Genomic DNA, 16,981 nt, shown 5'->3' with positions numbered 1-16,981 from the left:
GTATGGCAACAAGACCGGGATGGATGGTGGTGGCAGTCAAACGTGTCACGTAAGTTAAAAGGTAAGCTTTTTAAAAAAAATTGTCGTAACTAATCCCCCCCTAAGCTCCCATTTCAAATGCAATGAGGGTTAGGGAAAACTAAAATATTATGCTTACCTTCCCTGTACATGCTTTTGAAAAGTCTTCACAACCAGTGGGTATTCTCTTTCACTCTTCCCATTTCCTTTAGGATTGTATACTGATGCAAGTGCAAGCTCAATCCCCATCCTAGGGAAGAAATCTCTAACCTCATTTTCAGCATCTCCTCTATCAGTTGTGATCTTTCCTACAACCATATTGACATATCATATCCTCCAACAAGAAAGTGCATATAATACTAGTATCTTTTGTCCTCAAAGTTGGGCCCTCATCTTGATTCGTGAGGTCCTCCCCTACAAGGAAAATATACATCATCTAGCATAAATCCATATGCATGGCTACTCAGTCCATAACCCACTTATATTACATTGAGAGTGTGTAACTAGGATGGAAATCATCATAGTGTCATAGAAGAATACATCTAGCAAGTAGTGCAACTCTCCACCTGGAGGGGGGGGGGGGTGGGGGGGACAGGGTTCACTATATATATATCCTCTATATCACATGCATTCAAGACCTATCTATAAATATCCTTATCTATGAATTTTTCCTCTATAAAAAACAACTCTTTTTTATTCAATCTATAATTCACTCATTTATATGACACCCTTCTATATGTAAAAAATGTATAATACGGGTTTTTTTTTAAAAACCCCTTATTTTAAACTCATGTGGTACATACATATATTCATAAGTGAACTCCTTGAGGTCTCCACAAACTACAAGACATCCAGATAAATGGCTTTCCACCAATATCTCTTCTTTATCTTTTCAAATGTATATCAGACTCCTTGATAACTAACCCATAAGCTTTCATGAAATTTCTTTCTAATCTATAGCAATTAAGTATCCTGATTACATATTACTCACAGTTGTATACCTTTATTATGATTTGGATGCTTCCATAGAAATCCTTTCTTTAGAATATAGCAATAGGCCTTTCCTGTGATCCTCTTGAACTCTTCATCTATTCACCTTCCCCTTATTGTCAAGGTACTCAAATATCGCCCAATTGCAATCATTCACCTTTCTATAACTCTTCTGAAAGTTTCTACTAGGGAGACAAATCAGACATGGCCAAGTGTTTCCCCTACACGTTCAGACTCTTCATCATGTGCAATCATATATTTGTCATCTTCATAACTTGATTTTGATAGCATAGCAATGCCAAGAGTGGAACAACTACTGATCATCTCAAGAAGAGGTAAACAATTAGTTTCCACAATAACTACTACTCTAATAAAATATTTCTTATTGCATTTCAAATGTATAACCACTCCCCACAATTCTCTTTTGATCTATGGATACCTTCTTTATCTTCCATTCAACACTTTCACCCAAACATTATAGCATGCATGTTTCCCTTATCATCATTCGACCCAATGGCCCAACTAATCCCTATAGGACTTGTATCAATAATGATAATAATGGGTCTTCCACTTGCATAATTTTCCTTTCTCAATGTAGGTGCCATCTGCAATAGTCTCTTTAGCTTTCTCATAGCCTTGTGTGCATTCTATCCCACTGAAAATTTTATCATTTTCTCAATAACTAATAAAGAGCATCTACAATATATGTAAAGTGAGGAATTTAGATGAGATAAAACACAAAAGGTTCCAAAAATATCCATGCCTCTAAAATTGACATGCAAGTTTCATCCATCATGTCAATAGCATTCTGGTTTTTGCTAGAGATGGTCATCTTCCATATAGATCACACATATGACCTGCAATTAAAATCTAATTTGTCCCCCCAAAAACCTAATTTTAACCTTAAGAGAGTGAGATTCACCTCTTCCAATCTAGTCAATATCTCTACATAGTCGACTATATGCTTTGTAACAAATCTCTTACATTCCTTTTCATCCAATTCTTCATCCATGTCCTCTTCTACACACCCTTTTCTCAGTACATAATTCAAAAAGGTTTTGTAAGCTATGGTATGTGATTCTACAATACTCTATTCATCATAGTCATCATGTGAGCATTAGAATTCATTGATCCCTATGCTAAATTTCACATCTTCATTAACCCTAATGGTGTTTTTATAGTAGTGATATCCCTACTATGTTTAGCCAATTGGAAGTGATCATAACTAGGATATAAGTCACCCAAAGAGTAAATAGGTCTACTTGTAGGAGCCTTTGCAGATTCATCCGCACAAATAGACCTGCCTAAAGAGGCCCTAGATTTCTAATGGGGCCAGTTTGTGAACTTGCTACATATCCCAAGTAAACTTCAATGTTTTATTTTTCCTGGGCATTGTAAACCATCTATTTGAATAAGGAGCTGAAGACAGCTCCAAAATTACCATCTTAATCTTTTCATTTAACAAGTCAATTAGCTTGGGAAAATGAGCCTTTGGCACTAGAATTGGCTACAAATTCCAAGGTAGGTGTAGAATAGTAAAAATGACCATAGGTGCAACAACACTTGGATCAATGCAACCAATTTCATGTAGCTAAAATGCAAATGCCTTACATGTCTTGGAACCATATCCATAAAACAATGATTCTCTATGTGGAAGAAACTTGACAACCAAGATTTAGGTCCTTAAGAGACTCTACTATAAATTAACGTTGCTTAATCTTTTTTGGGTCCGTTAAATTTGGTTGATGAGAAGGTAATTTAAATTTCTTCTCATTGTCAGGAGACAATCATAGTGCAACATGTTTAACCTTCTTTTCCTCAATTTTATATTTCATATCAACCCTTAATTCAACCCTTGCATATCTAAATATATACATTCATGCTTCACAAACTCCTCAATCATCTTATACATATTGAACAAACACACATGAATCATGTTGTTTTTTATTTCATCCAAAAATTTAGCATAGTTGAAAGTTTGGCAATGGTATCAACATAAAACATCCATCATACATTCTCGATAAACACTCTTCAACTTCCAATAATTCAAGCATAGAAGATTAGAGCTAGATCATAGAGAAAACTCTATGAACAGCAATGTTACCCTATTTTTCTATATATACAATAGTAAAACTACTTCATGAGAATATTTCCTTCTTATTCCTTCATAGTAGACAAGTATACCCTATAATATGCCTCAAAAAGCCTTGTTTTAGGATAATAAATAGCAATCTTCAAGCATAGAACAATGAGAACTCTCTATGGACAGTAGTGGCTTACATAGAACACTATTTAAAATAGTTCATAATAGACCCTATTCAAATCTAAAACATTTTTTCTTGCACAATTTCATACATGCCATGAATGCCCTATAGAAGTTCTGGATTGATTTCAGTCCTTGCCTTGACAAAAGCAATCCTTAAACAAGTGTTTTCTCTTGAGAATTACATTTAAACAGCCCTAGAAATCAACACAAAAGTGCCATCTATTGCGCACTTCTCCTCCTTAACCCATTTCTCATAAGGTTAAAAAAGAATGGGCTAAGTCAAGTAAAGTGCCCCCCTTTTCCTCTAATTATGGGCTTAACCTTCATCTCCACCCTCCACCTCGAGGGATGCACCTATAAGAAATCATCTATATAACACGTGTTCAAAGGGTATTAAGAAATACCCTTTCTTACATGCTATAAGGCCATCAATGACCCCTTTTACTTTACTAAACTTACATATACTTTTTAAATTGTAATTTGAAAACCCCTTTTGTAAATATAATCCTGTAAATTTTGCTAAATAAAATACCATTTCTATTGAATTTGTGTGGTATCTTATAAGTTCTATAAGGTGCACTGCCCAGGGTCCACCCACTAAGGTTCGACGACTTCATGATTATTTGGCATGTTGGATACTTTCAAAGACTCTCTGTCCTTTCTCTATATTGGTCTTATCACCTTGTGAGGCTGGGCAAAGTAGGCATACAATTAAATTCGTTGTGTAGATGGTCTTTCTTGATGTTTTCCTTTACTAAACATGTGATCACATGACAATGATGTTCAGCAAGTTAGATTTGTGGCTTTGATTGATTTTTTAGTGGTTTTTAGTGTGTTGAAAAAAATTGAAATGTTTTAGTTAATTGTCATCATATCCTAAGATTTTCTTCGTGATAATTCAATTCATAATTTCCAACCTCAATAGATAATGACTACAACTCTTATTTAATAATTTTTTTCTCTCACCTTTAGGGGCTTGAAATTATGCACTCGATATGATATATTAATAGCCTTACTTAGAGATCCAAATTCCAAGATATACCACCAAAGTGAAGGCCAATTATTTTTTGTAATATTAGAGACCATAAAAATTTTTTATATCATATGATTGAAACTTATGACAGTACACTCTTTTGTCTATCTTTATTTTGTTGACAAGTTGACCCCTATTATTGATAGATCCATAAAGTTCTAAAGTTGTTCTTGAGATGTTGTCATCTTGTACAATGATCTCAATTCTTGTCTAATAGAGTGGTAGACTTATACTCACTTGCTTTTTTAACACATTTCACTTTTGAAGACTATATCACTCACAACTTATGCATGTGGGGATCACTCGTAAATATGTAAGCATCCACATGTATTCAAAAGAATGGATTTTTAAAATACTATTTTTCCACATCTTTTTACATATAGAAGGGTGCCATATAAAGGGGTTATTCAAAGATTGAATAGAAAAAGTGTATGTTTTATTTAGGAAAAAATCATAAATAAGGCTTTTTTAAAAAAATAGGCCATGAATGCACGTGATATAAAGAATTTACATATAGTGAACCCCCAAGGACTTGTGTTTGATCAATTTGCTTTAGATTTTATACCTAAGTGGGTTGTAGCCACCACTTGGAGTAGGGAGGTTCTGATTACTTTGAGTAATAGCTTTTGGGTGTATTAAAGGATAGGAGAGTACCATGAAATGTGGTCTTTTCTTTTTCATACCCAATATGTTAAAGCATGGGTAAAATAAAATCTACATCATCATAGAAGAAAGATTACTTTACTCCTCACCTTTTTCAAGAGCTTTGCAAAACACATTGTAGACTTAACCTTCTTTTTCATGATTTTGAAGGCATTGTAGACTTGACCTTCTTTTCTCATGACTTTGTAGGCATGGATCCCTTTTATGCTACACTTGGGAAAAGTTTCATTAAGTGCCAGAGAGGTTGGGATTATCCCAAATACCTAGAGTTTTAAAAAAGATTAATCCTATTGAGGAAAACAACCCTAAAAACATTCCATCCCTTCATGGACTCCTTGATCATGCTACCAGCTTCATCGAACAAGATAAGTTTGATTTGGTCCTTGAACCCTATAGGTTTGACTCATCTCTTAGCTTTGTTTCCAAAGACTATGAACTCCCAAAACTCACAACATAAGGGTTTCACGGACTCCTCCCCTCTTTCTTGATAGACATGATTACTGATCCCTAAACATCTCTTTTCTTTATGATATATCTAACACATGGTAGCTTATTGTTACTTATTAAGAATGGCAGTAGCCTTGGTACTAAAGACTCCAAAATCCTTCTCAATGGATTTCAACCTTTTGAGAAGGGGACAATTACCATTGGGCATGCTCAAATACAATTTTCTCTAACAATTTATTTTTAGAAAAGATGGAGTTGTTTTGGTTAAGTTTTAGCTTGGCCCCACTATAACCACTTGATGGGTACTCAATAATCATGAAGATAGAGAGCACTCGACGCTTGTGTTTCATGAAGTCCCACTTGGAAAGAAGAAGAAGGAATTGATTCCCAAAAATCAAGCTTCAAATTTAAAGGGTTTCCTAAGAGTTACAACACACAAAGGACATTTGAAGCCCCTTACAAAGTGTGTAACTTAGATGAATGCCCCGATCACACTTGTCATAATAGGCAATAATGCAATGAAGATGCAAAAGTAATATCATTGAGCGGCTAAAGCCCCCTACCTAAGAGTAAGACCACTTGGCACCGCCCTTGCATTGGATTCAAGAGTTGATACCCTCCATTGGTCATTATCATGGTACACTTTTTGGTTTGATTACCTTTGTTAGTGTGTCTGTAAAACACATTGTGTGTAGCCCCTCCTTTCTAGGGACCCTTGAAAGGCTATCTGGGTTAAGCTTCATCAAAGTTTTTTTATAGCATGAAAATAATAAGGTTGCATGAGGGTGGCTACCCACCAAACTTAAAGCTCGTTGCAATAATCACAAGGTCTCTCATCTTTTTGGCTCACTCATCATGTTGGTATCTTTTCTTAGAATATCATTGACTAGTACTCTTACACTTGCATTAAAATTGTGAAAAAATAATCACAAGCTCTCTCATCTTTTTGGCTCATTGATCATGTTGGCATAATTCCTTAGAATGTCCTTGACTAGTACTCTTACACTTGCATTAAAATTACCTTTTTTACAAGGGTATGCATGGTTATGCTAGGTGGTAAGTTCAAAGAAACCCCATTACCTCCAATATTGCATAGCGCCACAAAGCTATAGTAGGGTTAAATTAGTTGTGCTCCCCTGCTACAAGGCCATGTGACTCGGCTCCAACTCTTCATTGAGCTGTTTGGAGTGCTTTGATAAATTTCTTACCATTCATTTCGAACAAAGCAGGAAAGGTGTTTGAGCCTTCAAATAGCAGGCTTGCGAATCAGAATCAGAATCCAAAGCCCAATGCCCGTAATAGGTGCTTAGTTCCTGCATCGTTTTGAAAGCAGCTCTTACTTAATCGCAGCAAGAATTGCTCGCCATGGAGTTGGGTTATGGCATTGCTAATGGTGATTGAAGGGAGGAACTGGTGATTAGATTCGGCAGAGAAGGAAGAGGAGGAGGAGAGCTGCCCCTCCACCGTTTGGCCCGATGCGGCGACAAGCTGGCAATCGAAAGAGAATTGACGGGCTATACAGACTCGTCAGATCGCCTCAGAAGTATTAATGAGAAGAGTGGTAGCAGCGGGGTGGCCCCCTTGCACCTTGCTGCTGTTCACGGGCACGCGGAGGCAGTCAAATGCCTGCTCGATCACAACACAGATGTAGACATTGCCGACAAGAATGACAACACCCCCCTGCAGCTGGCTGTGATGAGGGGAAACCTGCCCACAGCCGAGGAGTTGGTCCGTGAAGGGCCGCACCTGTGCAAGATAAACAAGGAGGGTGATATGCTGGAAAGGCTGTTGCAGCATTTCCCCAATTTCTATTCCGTGAGAGGGAAATTAGTACCGAATCAGAAGGATGCGCAGAGTTCGGTCATCGACAAGTACAAAAAGAGTATCCTCCATTATGCAGCCCGATATGGCCAGAGCTCCTGCAATATCAGCCGGTTGCTCGACTGTTGGGCCAGCTGCGGCGATCTTTTAGACGAGGAAGAAGACTACAAGACTTTCCTTGAGGAAGCTCTGAAGGCCTGCATGCCAAGCGCCACCTGGCGTTCGATTTCATGCTGGAGAGGGCGCCGGCCGTGACGGTGAACCAGTATGACGAGGAGCGCAAGCGCACGTGTCTGCACTGGGCGGTGGTGCACGGGCGGCGGGACATAGTGGAGAAGCTGCTGGGCATGAAGCACACGGCGCTCCTAAGCCCAAGCTTAGAGGACACGGACGGGAAGACGGTGCTGCAGCTGGCGTTCGAGAGCAAGCCGCGCAAGACATGAGGCGGCGGATGCTGGAGAGGGGCCCGGCGTTCAAGGCGCACGAGGAGAAGCTGTACAAGGACAGGGAGGTCTTCTGGGCAGCCAACAGCCTGGCCTTCATGCTGCCCCTGGCCACGGTCTTCGTGGGCATAGGCGCCCTCTTGCCCACCCCGAAGAAGGACGTGGCGGGTATCGTGAAGCTGCTGCGGGTGTCCCTTGTGCTGGCGGCCTTCCTGCTGGCCCTCTCCCTGGTTCTGGCCCTCGCCGCCTTCTCGGCCGCCGGCTTTGCGGCCATCCCGCACGAGAAGTACCCCATCTATCGCGGCCAGCATCTCCAGCGGCGGCGTCCTGTGCGCCGCCACCTTCCTGTCGTTCGCCTACCAGCTCTACAAGCGCCTCCCTTTCCCTCCTGTCACTGCCGCTCCGTCCTGTTTGTCGGTCGCCTCGGCAGCATTAGCCGCGAAGGCTTCCCCAGTCTCCCGGCAACTGACCTCCAGGACGCCCTCCGGATAACCCTCGACATCCCCAAACTCCAGTCCTCCGACTCCTATCTCCGCACATTCATTCGTTCTTCATCCGCCAAAACGTCTACGGTAAATCAACCCGTCTAATAATTTACTTCTCCGTCGATCCACCCAGCATTGTGCACAAATCTTGTTGGTCTGTTACCACGGATAATAGACTTCCCAGACTTTTCCCATACTATTGCAACGTCCGGCCTTTGCAATTCAGAAAGCAGAGAACATTATAGAGAAAATGGCATTGAAAATCAATCTATTCTATATTAGACTATTCTACTCTAACTACACTGTGTCGTATACTCTCTACATTCTACTGTATATTTCAACCCTATTACACTTATTTGAAGAGGCTTTTAGGTCATATGATTTGGAGGATTTGTTGTCTATGAGACTCAATGTTGTAGGGTTCATGCCATTTGCATCTCTGTGCCATGATGAAGTTTCCTACATAATCATTGGGAAAGATGAGGCTAGGTGAAGAGTCCTATAAGAGAGGCTCCCTCTCTCATAGTCACTTGGTTCCGATCCTAGAGATAATGAATTTCTTATTGGTGAGTTCCTCTTAATCAATTCTAGGAAGCTTATTTTCGAACTCCTCATTCTTGATTGCCCAAATCGGTCCCCACTCTTGTAATTCAAGACCTATTACCTCCATGATGTGAGAGGGGTGCTAGTGGTTCTTTAGACACATCTATCAAAGACATCTTTGAACTTCTCAACATGTGCACTCACAATCCTTATCGCCTCACTAAGGACCAATCTACGTAAAGGCACCAATGAAGGCTCTAATCCCCTCTTGATGATGGTGTCAACTTCATCTTGCAAAATATTAATCTCCAATTCTTTGCCAAGTAATTTGTCATGACATTATGCGTCGGCTACAACTTTGTATCGATTGCATGAGATGGGCTTGCAACCTCCTGGCAAGCACTAGTATGAACACTAGTCACTAGTAGTGAACTTGGCTATTGGTGTGTAATATGCTCTGTGTTCACAATAGGATCCGCCATACCAAGTAAGACTTAGCTAGAACTAGATTTCTCAGTGTTCCCAATAGGATCCTACAACCTCAAAGTCACACTCACACATCTTTTATTTTTAACCATCTCTCTCTCTCTCTCTCTCTCTCTCTCTCTCTCTCTCTCTCTCTCTCTCTCTCTCTCTCTTTGTGTGTGTGTGTATATGTGTGTGTGTGTGTGTGTGTGTGTGTGTGTGTGTGTGTGTGTGTGTGTGTGTGCAACGAAGATATAATGAGAGTACATTTTGTGGTGCTTCAAGTGAATATGCTACCCTGGAATCCATGATGGATCACCCTATATTAATGACTATGTCACTATATCATACACATGGAAATATCCCCCTAGCTAAATGCTAGGGCCTCTAAAATAGGCACCTTAGATGGTTAAGGTGGGCTCCCACCACCCCTATCTTTGCACATAGAATGCCAGAAACATACGCTCCACTTGCCCTTGCCTTGGTCCCCAATTACAATCCGACAATGTTAAACTAGCAACCGGGACATTGTCACCCACTTTTTCAATGGAAAACAAGTGATATATATCATTGCTTCACCTACAAGTGCCTAACATATGCGCATTGTCACCCACTTTGTCTTAATAACAATGGAGAATATACTTGGAAACAAAGATCAAGAGAAAATCCCATTAGGAGCCAAGCAATTGGGGCTACAAACAAACCTTACATCTTCATGGAATATATTGAAAAAGTTTGCAAGGTGAATAACTTTACCAATGACATTAAGCAAGTGCAAGCATTTGGATTGCACCTCGGAGAAAAGGGGAAAACTTGGTTCACCACGCTTGATGTCACTGAGAATTTCTCATTCACCAGGCTTGATGTCACTGAGAAATCCTTATTGATAGTACTCTAGGACCTTTTTATCAAATGCTTCATAGAAGCTAGTTATGGTGAGCACCTCATAGTTTGAATGATGAAACTTAAGGAGCAAGAGAAAGAGAGCATGCAAAACTATGTCCTGAAATTGAGAAGCATGTTTAGGCATATCTTGGTTTCTTACAAGAACAAAGAAATAATTTGAAATTATCACTATATGGAGGATCATGGATTGTTGTAATAAATCTAACTATGTCATGAAAGTTTGATCTTCTTGGAAAGAGATTAACCATGCACACATAATGATCCAAAGCTAGTTTGATTTAATATCCTTTTGTCATAACATAGAAATGCATCTAACCCTCCAAGACTAGAGGCTAGCATGGGTACCTATAACCATAAGACAAATGGGAGTGTCAATCTTCACACCTTGCTTTGGCATCTCCTTGTTGAAACATTTCATAGCACTATGTCCCTCATATTTCCCACCATATGACTTTATTATTATAGATCATGCCACAACATATCAAACTAGCAATCAATCAAAGATCTCTTCTGGTTTTGTGAAAAAGCCACAGTGATTATATATGTCCATCCTTTGATCTGTCATGCTTCAATTACAAAGCCTGTGACTATATTACATGCCTAGTAATGTGCTACCCTTTTAAGGCTCCATTACTAGCCTATTTTATACTATGCAATTATGTCTATATATATATTTTGATTACTATGTAATAGCGTGGTTGCAAGATGCTTATTACTTAGTATAATGTCCCCATGCCCATAGGAACCCCCCCCCCCCCCTTTTGTTTTCTTTTTTTTTCAAAAATTTTTCCCTCTCCCTTCCCCCCCCCCCCCCCCGATAGTACGTCGGGGAGAGAGAGAGAGAGGGAGTGAAGTAGGGAAAGGGGAGTGCATGCCGCCCAGCTGGCAGCGTACAGCTGCGCCCCCCCTTTAAAAGGCCACCCTCCTCCTCGTCATCGGGAGGGCTCCACCCCCCCCCCCCCCCCCTTTGCTACAGAAGCTCCCCCCGTTTGCTGCAGGCATCCCCCTGGCCCCTCCTACAGATGTTGCGCCCCCTGCTAATGTACAACCCCCCCCCCCCCCCCCCCCCGATTGCGCCCTGCTGGTCTTCTTCATGCCAACGTCTTCATAGGCAGTCCTCTTGAGCCATTTGGTATAGGGCTGCCATTGTGAGAGAAGTTGGAGAGAGAAGAGAAGAAGTGGGGGAGAGAAGGAGAGAGAAGGAAGGAGTGGGAGAGAAGGAAGAAGAGAGGAGGGAGAGAAGCGAGGAGAAGGAGAAGAAGGAAGAGGGAGAGAGAAGAGAAGAAGTGGGAGAGAGAAGGAGAGAGAAGGAAGGAGTGGGAGAGATGGAAGATTAGAAGAGGGAGAGAAGGGAGGAGAAGGAGAAGGAAGAGGGAGAGAGAGGAGAAGAAGAAGAGGAAGTGAGAAGAAGAAGAGTAAGGGAGAAAAAGAAGAGAGAGAACTGGGAGAGAGAAGGAGGAGAAGAGGGAAGAGGAGAGAAGGGAGGAGAAGGAAGAAGAGAAGAGGGAGAGCGAGGGGAAGAAGAAGAGAAAAGGAGAAAAAGAAGAGAGAGAAGTGGGAGAGAGGAGGAGAAGAGGGAAGAGAGAGAAGAGGGAAGGAAGAAGAGAAGAGGGAGAGAAGAAGAGGAAGGGAGAAAAAGAAGAGAGAGAAGTGGGAGAGAGAAGAGGGAGAGAAGGGAGGAGAAGGAGAAGAAGGAAGAGGGAGAGATAGTGGAAGAAGAAGGAGAGGAAGAGGTAGCAAGAGGAGAAGAAGAGAAGGAGAAAGAGAGAGAGAGTAGGAGAATAAGAGAAAAGAAGAAGCGAAGGAGAGAGAGAAAGAGTAGGGAGATAGTAGAAAAGAAGAGGAAGAGAGAGGGAGAGAGAAAGGAGGGAGTGGGAGTTGGTGGATAGCTACAAGGAGCCACACCCAAACCACCCTCTCGGCGAAGGGCCCCATCCAGTGGTCTTTTCTTCTGAACCTGTCAACCCGAAACCCATCAAGGTTCGGACTGACCAATCTCTGCGAGGCGAATGGCTCCCAAGAAGAAAGTCACAGGAAGTGTAGGTGCCCAAGCCACCAGTAATACTGGAGGGGCGAGCGGAACGACCAACTCAACACACATGAATCAAGCCCAGGTTCTAAGCATTAAAAATTAATTTAGGAATTATTTCTCGTGGAAGGGATGAAAGGATTGATGTCATGCATAGGGTTTTTTTAACTCTTAGAAGTAATTTGCATGCGTGAAATGGTAGAGTTTGGAATTCGCACAAGCTTTGAGGCACGAAATGATATCTTTTACACACATAAAATGATAAGGTTATCTCATTACTTTATATAAAATGATAGCTTTTTAACCAGTTCAGTGCATGAATAGTCATTTAGAATTCACGTTTCGCAATCATGGTTAAAAAAAACACATGAAATGTTAATTTCTGCTCATGAGATATACTTGCATCGTTAGACAAAACCCTAGACTTTCATAGACGCAAGTCACATGTGATCCGGGGCATTAGGAATAAGTATAATTGCCTGCAAATTGTTTTATCGATCTTGCTGTGGACTATCGCAAATGGATATGCTGCTAGCTTAGTTGCAACTGGTGACCTAACCCTAAATGGATTGTTGACCCAAGTTATGCTTTTGGCGGTTTAAAAAGGTTGTAAATCCCTTAAGCAAGTGTTTTGATATATCCAGTTAAAATTCTGATTGTGCATGCAATGGGATTGCGATGCCTTGAAGCAAGAGGTTGTGCATTCAACTGTTTGTTAATGCGGTTTTGGATTTTAACCCAAGTGGGGAGTGTTTGATGATTTCATGGCCGGGTCTGAGATGAAGACATATTACTCACAGTTGTATACCTTTATTATGATTTGGATGCTTCCATAGAAATCCTTTCTTTAGAATATAACAATAGGCATTTCCTTTGATGCTCTTGAACTCTTCATCTATTCACCTCCTCCTTATTGTCAAGGTACTCAAATATCACCCAATTGCAATCCTTCACCTTTCTATAACTCTTTTAAACTTTTCTACTAGGGAGACAAATCAGACATGGCCAAGTGTTGCCCCTACACATTCAGACTCTTTATCATGTGCAATCATATATTTGACATCTTCATAACTTCATTTTGATAGCATAGCAATGCCAAGAGTGGAACAACTACTGATCATCTCAAGAAGAGGTAAACAATTAGTTTCCACAATAACTACTACTCTAATAAAATATTTCTGATCGCATTTGAAATGTATAACCACTCCCCACAATTCTCTTTTGATCTATGGATACCTTCTTTATCTTTCATTCAACACTTTCACCCAAACCTTATAGCATGCATGTTTCCCTTATCATCATTCTACCCAATGGCCCAACTAATCCCTATAGGACTTGTATCAATAATGATAATAATGGGTCTTCCACTTGCATAATTTGCCTTTCTCAATGTAGGTGCCATCTACAACAGTCTCTTTAGCTTTCTCATAGTCTTGTGTGCATTCTATCACACTGAAAAATTTATCATTTTCTCAATAACTAATAAAGAGCATCTACAATATATATGAAGTGAGGAATTTAGATGAGATAAAACACAAAAGGTTCCAAAAATATCCATACCTCTAAAATTGGCATGCAAGTTTCATCCATCATGTCAATAGCATTCATTTTTGCTAGAGATGGTCATCTTCCATATAGACCACACATATGACCTGTAATTAAAATCTAATTTGTCCCCCCAAAAACCTAATTTTAACCTTAGGAGAGTGAGATTCACCTCTTCCAATCCAGTCAATATCTCTAGATAGTCAACTATATGCTTTGTAACAAATCTCTTACATTCATTTTCATCCAATTCTTCATCCATGTCCTCTTCTACACACCCTTTTATTAGTACATAATTCAAAAAGGTATTGTAAGCTATGGTATGTGATTCTACAATACTCTATTCATCATAGTCATCATATGAGCATTAGAATTCATTGATCCCTATGCTAAATTCCACATCTTCATTAACCCTAATGGTGTTTTTATAGTAGTGATATCCCTACTATGTTTAGCCAATTGGAAGTGATCATAACTAGGATATAAGTCACCCAAAGAGTAAATAGATCTACTTGTAGGAGCCTTTGCAGATTCATCCGCACAAATAGACATGCCTAAAGAGCCCCTAGATTTCTAATGGGGCCAGTTTGTTAACTTGCTACATATCCCAAGTAAACTTCAATGTTTTATTTTTCCTGGGCATTGTAAACCATCTATTTGAATAAGGAGCTGAAGACAGCTCCAAAATTCCCATCTTAATCTTTTCATTTAACAAGTCAATTAGCTTGGGCAAATGAGCCTTTGGCACTAGAATTGGCTACAAATTCCAAGGTAGGTGTAGAATAGTAAAAATGACCATAGGTGCAACAACACTTGGATCAATGCAACCAATTTCATGTAGCTAAAATGCAAATGCCTTACATGTCTTGGAACCATATCCATAAAACAATGATTATCTATGTGGAAGAAACTTGACAACCAATCTTTAGGTCCTTAAGAGACTCTACTATAAATTAACGTTACCTAATCTTTTTTGGAGCACGTCTCTTTGACCTTCTACTATGTTTGTGTGAATCAAAGGTGGTGTATGTAGGGTTAATGCCATCTGCATCTCTCTTTAAATGTCTATGAGACTCAATGTTGTAGGGTTCATGCCATTTTCATCTCTGTGCCATGATGAAGTTTCCTATGTAATCATTGGGAAAGATGAGGCTATGTGAAGAGTACTATAAGAGAGGCTCCCTCTCTCATAGTCACTTGGTTCCCATCCTAGAGACAATGAATTTCTTATTGGTGAGTTCCTCTTAATCAATTCTAGGAAGCTTGTTTTCGAACTCCTCATTCTTGATTGCCCAAATTGGTCCCCACTCTTGTAATTCAAGACCTATTACCTCCATGATGTGAGAGGGGTGCTAATGGTTCTTATCACAATCCTTATCACCTCACTAAGGACCAATCTACGTAAAGGCACCAAGGAAGGCTCTAATCCCCTCTTGATGATGGTGTCAACTTCATCTTGCAAAATATTAATCTCCAATTCTTTTCCAAGTAATTTGTCATGACATTATGTGTCGTCTACAACTTTGTATCGATTGCATGACATGGCCTTGCAACCTCCTAGCAAGCACTAGTATCAACACTAGTCACTAGTAGTGAACTTGGCTATTGGTGTATAATATGCTCTGTGTGCACAATAGGATCCGCCATACCAAGTAAGACTTAGCTCGAACTAGATTTCTCAGTGTGCACAATAGGATCCTACAACCTCAAAGTCACACTCACACATCTTTTATTTTTAACCATCTCTCTCTCTCTCTCTCTCTCTCTCTCTCTCTCTCTCTTTGTGTGTGTGTTTATGTGTGTGTGTGTGTGTGTGTGTGTGTGTGTGTGTGTGTGTGTGTGTGTGTGTGTGTGCGTGTGTAATCATATAGTTGTCATCTTCATAATTTGATTTTGATAGCATAGCAATACCAAGAGTGGAACAACTACTGATCATCTCAAGAAGAGGTAAACAATTAGTTTCCACAATAACTACTATTCTAATAAAATATTTCTTATCACATTTCAAACGTATAACCACTCCCCACAATTCTCTTTTGATCTATGGATACCTTCTTTGTCTTTCATTCAACACTTTCACCCAAACATTATAGCATGCATGTTTCCCTTATCATCATTCTACCCAATGGTCCAACTAATCCCTATAGGACTTGTATCAATAATGATAATAATGGGTCTTCCACTTGCATAATTTGCCTTTCTCAATGTAGGTGCCATCTGCAATAGTCTCTTTAGCTTTCTCATAGCCTTGTGTGCATTCTATCCCACTGTAAAATTTATCATTTTCTCAATAACTAATAAAGAGCATCTACAATATATGGAAAGTGAGGAATTTAGATGAGATAAAACACAAAAGGTTCCAAAAATATCCATACCTCTAAAATTGGCATGCAAGTTTCATCCATCATGTCAATAGAATTCACTTTTGCTAAAGCAGGAGTGGATTTTGGAGCTTTCATTGCTTGGTATTAGCTATCATTTAGTGTCATACAGTTATTTGATTGTGAATCATGCCTAGCAGCAGTGACAATCATCTTATGCATATCAAGAAGCTTGAAGGAGCACACAACTTTGCAATTTGGCAAAAACAGTGCTATAATATCTTGTTGCAAAAGAAGCAAGCAAAGCCGATTAAAGTAAAGGAAACAGAACCATCTGATGTAGAGCAGGATGAGCTGAATGAGCTTGGACACTCATCCATTCATGAGCTATCGATTTTTTAATCCTTGTTGTTTAACATTGAAGGGTTGGATTCTTCTTATAACATTTGGAAGTAACTAGAAGATTTGTATGCCAAGAAGAGTGCTGCATGCAAAGTCTACTGGTGAAGAAACTCATGGATTTGCATATGAAAGAGGGTACTACAATGTCTACTCACCTTAGTGAGTTTAACTCCATTTTTTAGCCAACTTGCCACTTTGAAGTTCAATATTGATGATAAGTTCAAAGCTATGCTTTTGTATACTGATGTAGAGAGTGCTATAGACCACACATATGACCTGCAATTAAAATCTAATTTGTCCTTGGTGCACAGATCGGTCGCCGTATGCGTGCATAGTGAGCATCAGAAGGTCCCCAAGAACAAAAGAACTCTACTTTTTGCACACAAATGAATTTAGAAAGCTTGCACGACATGAACAAGAGACCAATTGGGTGCTATCTCCCCCCATGCCTTGTGTGAGCACTCCACAAAGCATGTATTTCATATATTATTTATCTTCAAGCTCAAATAATAGCCCAAATTAGAAAATAGCACGTTTAGCTTTTGAGTTTGCTTTTGTGCCAATAAAGAATTAAAGCTAATGGGCACCCAAGAAGTCAGGCAGT

General features: G+C 39.8%; 1 pseudogene; it reads left to right on the top strand.

Moving 5' to 3' along the window:
- Positions 1-6,818: 6,818 nt before the first annotated feature.
- Positions 6,819-8,995, top strand: LOC148015056 (uncharacterized; annotated as a pseudogene).
- The last annotated feature ends 7,986 nt before the right edge of the window (positions 8,996-16,981 follow it).

This window comes from Lygodium microphyllum, chromosome 24 (assembly GCF_053477565.2).
Source record: "Lygodium microphyllum isolate KBCC chromosome 24, Lygodium_microphyllum_v1.1.10, whole genome shotgun sequence".
Taxonomy (NCBI): domain Eukaryota; kingdom Viridiplantae; phylum Streptophyta; class Polypodiopsida; order Schizaeales; family Lygodiaceae; genus Lygodium; species Lygodium microphyllum.
Note: the sequence above shows the minus strand (reverse complement) of the source record. Positions and strands in the feature narration are given on the sequence as shown.